Source organism: Oncorhynchus mykiss, chromosome 12 (genome assembly GCF_057628025.1).
Source record: "Oncorhynchus mykiss isolate SJ-2025 chromosome 12, ASM5762802v1, whole genome shotgun sequence".
In the NCBI taxonomy this organism is placed as follows: Eukaryota; Metazoa; Chordata; class Actinopteri; order Salmoniformes; family Salmonidae; genus Oncorhynchus; species Oncorhynchus mykiss.
Window position 1 is genome coordinate 21357226 of NC_143033.1, and position 5141 is coordinate 21362366.

A 5141-nucleotide genomic window follows, 5' to 3' on the forward strand; every position below is an offset into this window, starting at 1 on the left:
TCTGCCCTGTATGATACACACACACAATGAAACCCACCACATGACAAGACCCAAAGCTGTCCCAAAAAGTCCCCAAACTCTTTGTGACTAGTTATTTTAAACACTGGGGTTGAGTTTAAATACTAAAGATCAACCAACAGTCACCATCCTACTGAGACAGGCTGTTTGAGTGATCTGAGGGTTGGCATTAAATATAGAGGTGTTCTCCCAGTCGCACTGCACGCCTAATGACAAAAGAAAGCACTTACAACTCAGTCACAAGTCTCTTCCTCACACCCCATGTGGTGGTGATTCGTTCAGCTTACTCATGTTACTCCTCCAAACCAATTAATATTTCATACAAGCACTTGAGAAATTCAGCCCTGGGGGGGGGGGGGGGGGGGCAATGGCACCCTCCTCCGTCTGTGCTGTATTCTCAAACAAAGGTGCTTTCTAAAATGAGGTCTTTTTTTGGGACCCACTACTACCTCATTAATGTTAGTATCAGAGGTCCAGAGAGAGGGCAGTATGAGGAAGTCTTTGGTGTCACCCCAGTCTAGCTCCAGTCTAATCCACTTAACAATACACACTCTGTCTGTCTTTCAGCTGGTCATGTTCAACTAGTCTCTGACATCAGAGAGGTCTGTGATTAACATCCTTATGAACGCATCTAAAATTAAAAGATCACGTCACTGAAAGTGATTGATTGCTTTTTATGATAATTGTTGATTGTATTCCAGAGTTGCTATTGGATCAATCTCTCTCAGCTGTTCTCTGTGATGAGACTTGATATTAATAATAATATTGCATCTCTTCAATCATAACCTGTGTTGTTGCCCAGTCATGCAAAGTTGAGACACACTTCCCCAGTGCCAGCCAGAGAAAGCTGTTTGATAATTCCCAGATATCTAGTTCCCCTGCTGTTTTTTTCGGTTATCACACCATAAAAACTATTCTCCCCTACCAACACAACACCTCCACTGGCTTTCCATAACGTATTCGAGGCTTGGTGACAATGTCATTGTGAGAAGTACTCTACGAATCAGTTTGAGTGGACTGGTAACTGACCTCAAGTCACTCTAGCAGCTCCTGGGCTCTGACCCTGGTCTCCTTTGTCACGCCCTGGCCATAGAGAGGCTTTTATTCTCTATTTTGGTTAGGCCAGGGTGTGACTAGGGTGGGCATTCTAGTTTCTTTATTTCTATGTTTTGGCCGGGTATGGTTCTCAATCAGGGACAGCTGTCTATCGTTGTTTCTGATTGGGAATCATACTTAGGCAGCCTTTTTTTCCCACCTATGTTTTGTGGGTAGTTGTTTTCTGTAGAGTTTATGCTCCTTACAGAACAGTTTTGGTTTTCCCTCTTGTTGATTTTGTTCGAGTGTTTTGTGATCAAATAAAATCATGAACACTTACCACGCAGCGCTTTGGTCCGATTCTCATTATGACGAGAGCCGTGACATCCTTACTGCCCCCATACCCCACAGGGGACAGCCCCCCTCTCCACTTCTACCCGCCGCCAGTGGAATTCTCAGCCCCTCCACATTAAACATACTCATCCCTTTAAATCACTTTTAAAGACCCAACTCTCTATGAAGGCTCTAGTTCAGGACCACTGTTTGTTGTATATTTTGGCTTTGTTGCTACCTGTTACTGAACACACCAACTTGACTGTGACATTACTGGGCTTGTTGGTAGCAGACAGCATATGAATCATTGTTGTCATTATTGTTGATATTCTTGTTGACCGTAAGAGGGAAAATGGGCATCATTATGTAATTCTGTTTATTCTTGTTTTTATGGTAGTGTTTGTTTGTCATGGTTTGTTAATAGTAACCACTAGTAACCGCTTCTTCCATAAAGGATATGTGATGTATTGTATCTAGATGTCCATGGTCAATGGGCATCCATCCTGGAGGCACCAACACCAAGCCAAACATTTGGCCAAACCCAGAGCAGCACAGACACATGCACACACAGCTCTGACAGTCAATAATGCCCAGAGGAATTAGAGCAAGAAAGAGACAGTTAAAGTGATTCTCATGGCAAGACCTAAATCAGGGGGACTGGGCAGTGTGCCAATTATGACTGCACCGCATAAAGGCCTAGTGCAGTCAAAAACGTGATTTTCTTGTATTTTATATATATTTCCACACTACGAGGTTGCAATAATGAGGTGAAATTGTGAAAATTATGATTATGCCCCTTTAGTGTAACAGCTGTTTGAAAAGAACGCCTGAAATGTCTGCCTGTTTTGGTGAGAGGGAGTTTTGGCCTGTCTGGTGACATCACCAAGCGGTAAATTAGTTAATAGACCAATAAGAAAGAGTTCTAAAACCTCTCTGCCAATAACAGCAAATTTTCAGTTTTCCCTTCCCAACTAAAACCACTCCCAGACAGTCCTAGCAAAATTCTTGCTTGAGAAATTGCACTTCGCTAAGAAGATATTTTTGTTTGTTTTTGAGCATTTTCATTTAAAACAATCATGGTAAGATACTTAATTGTTACCCAGAAATTATTTGATATTGAGATAAAAACGGCTGCATTGGACCTTTAAATATAATGCTTTCTCAGTGGAGAAGCAGGGGATAGGACTTCACTATGGAATGAGTGCCTCCCTTCAAATGTCAACAGATTCACCCACAGACACATGGTACTTGTATCAGCCTGTAGTTAAATGGTTTCCGCCATCTTTTACTGTCAACACTATTTAAGTGCCCTTGAGCAAGGCACTTAAAGGTATACTTGGGATTTTTACAATGAAGCCCTTTATATACTTCCCCAGAGTCAGATGAACCTCTGGATACCATGTTTATGTCTCTGTGTCCAGCATGAAGGAAGTTATAGGTTGTTACATGAGCCAATCCTAACTAGCGTAAGTTAGAACAATGACTATCTACTACAGCAGCATGCTAGCACTTAGACTTCCAGTCATTGCGCTAACACTAGTTAGCAATTACGCTAGAGCTAGTTAGCGACTTCCTTTAAACTGCATGCAGAGACAAAAATGGTATGCACGAGTTCATCTGACTCTGGGAAGTAGATAAGTGGCCTCATTGCCAAAATCCTGAAGTATCCCTTTAACCCTAATTTGCTCCAGAAGCGCTGTACTACTATGGCGGACCCTGTAAACGAACACATTTCACTGCACCTATCCGGTGTGTATGTGGCAAAAAACCTGACTATCAACCTTTAATCCTGTAACATGACATTAATCAATTAGTGAATCAATTAGTGACTGATGACATCAAACAACCATTTGAAATACCAACAGAAATTAATACTGAATACAGATCATCCTGAGATGAAGCTAGTGGATGGGAGACTATACTGTTTAGGTGTGTAAACTTGATCCAGGGTGCAGATGTAGGCCATAACATCTCAGCATCAGAGTAAGCACAGGCAGAATAGGTCACTTTTGACCCCTATTTGTTTTAAGGTTCTAGACAATGGAGTTAAAGCAGGTCAGTGGGGTTGTGCAAATGCTTAAAAGTTAACATCAAGAAAGGGATGTACCATGGACAGAGGAGAGAAGATACTGGGAATGCAAATAAGAATAATCCCACCCATCTTCTGTGTACTGTAAATCAATTTACTATAGTTTTTGTAAAAGCGTTTTTCTTTTATGATCCACTCTGTAAATATGTCATATACTCCCTTAGCCTGCACCTGCACTTATAAACTACTGGTTATTCAATTATTATGTTGTACTACACCTTGGTAGAGGATATCCCTCCCTTGGCTTTTGAAACATCCTACATTCTTACACAGACACAACACTTAAAAGTGATTCACTGAGCAAAAATAGTTATGCTGTGGTTTAGGCATAATTATGAGATGTAGTAAGCATCACACAGTCAGTCATAGGTGTCTTTACACCTACATTATATGGATTTAGACAATTGTATGCCTCTTGACAGGTTATTGGTGCACCTATTACTCACAGTCTGTTAATGATATAGCAACAATGAAATGCATAGCTTCAGAAGAGAACATGCCAGTGAGGAATCTACAGTATTGTGTGTATGTAGAAAGGACTCAATACCAAGAGGACACAGGGTAACCAGGGCAAAACCATATTAGAGAATGCATGTATTGACATGATATTCCAGTCCTGGAGCTAACAAGTACGCACCTTTATTACCAATGAATGATCTAAACAAGCTAAATCATATCACCAGTCACTTTGGATTTACAGTGTCAACAGTAGGATTTGCATCCCTTTTGTCGACATTCAGAAATTTCCCTCTGTAATTTGCCTGTCAAACAGAAACGAAGTCCTGCTCTCTCTAATAAAACATGTGTGCTGTGTTTGGACGGTTTTTTCTATTTTGATGGGGGGGGGGGGGGGTCAGGTACCTTCTAACTCATCAATACTACATTTACATAAATTCATAAACAGTTGGGTTAAACCAGGACTAATTTGGACCTCCTAAAGATGAAAGGAGATTGTTGAGTGTAAATGATGAGGGTTAATGGACCAGGCCTCTCAGGTGCCATATCCCAGAAGGCTTCTGGTGCCTCTGTTGTGGCTCACATAGACCCCTGCAGGGATAACGACACCAAACACGGGTTATTAAGCGACCATTTGCTGCTACCTATAGCGTGCATCTGAATAGTTATGAGTATTCTACAGATGCATTCAATTATGGAGAATTATATAGTTTGCCGCCATATACGTAAAATGTTAAAAGTCGTTATACATGTTCACTTTTCCCCCCAAATATCCATCACATGTATTTACAAGTGCTTCCAAGTAAATACGAGTGGTGAGCATCCTAATTTGAGCTGTGTGTAGCCACCAGACCGAACCCGACACCCAGCGCGCGCGGTGAAGATCAGTTTAGGCAAGGAACATGTATCGCAACCGAATGTCTTCAAATCGCCTTCCGCATTACTGAAATCTAACCCGAGGACATCAGGAGAGTGACATAATCCTCAAGACATCCCAAAACTGCGACCCAGCAAACGGAGTGCCAGGGGTGTTTTGGAGATGTGTGTTGGAGTGGACTTCTGTCTCTACTTACTGTTTGGTCGTGCAGAGGTCGAGAAAAGAAGGGCGGACACTTCGAAACGTCAGCGTGCTTAAAGCTATAAATCTATCCAAACCGCTCTCTGCGCCGGGTATGGTGTAATGAGCAGACAGCTGCACATCTGTACTGCC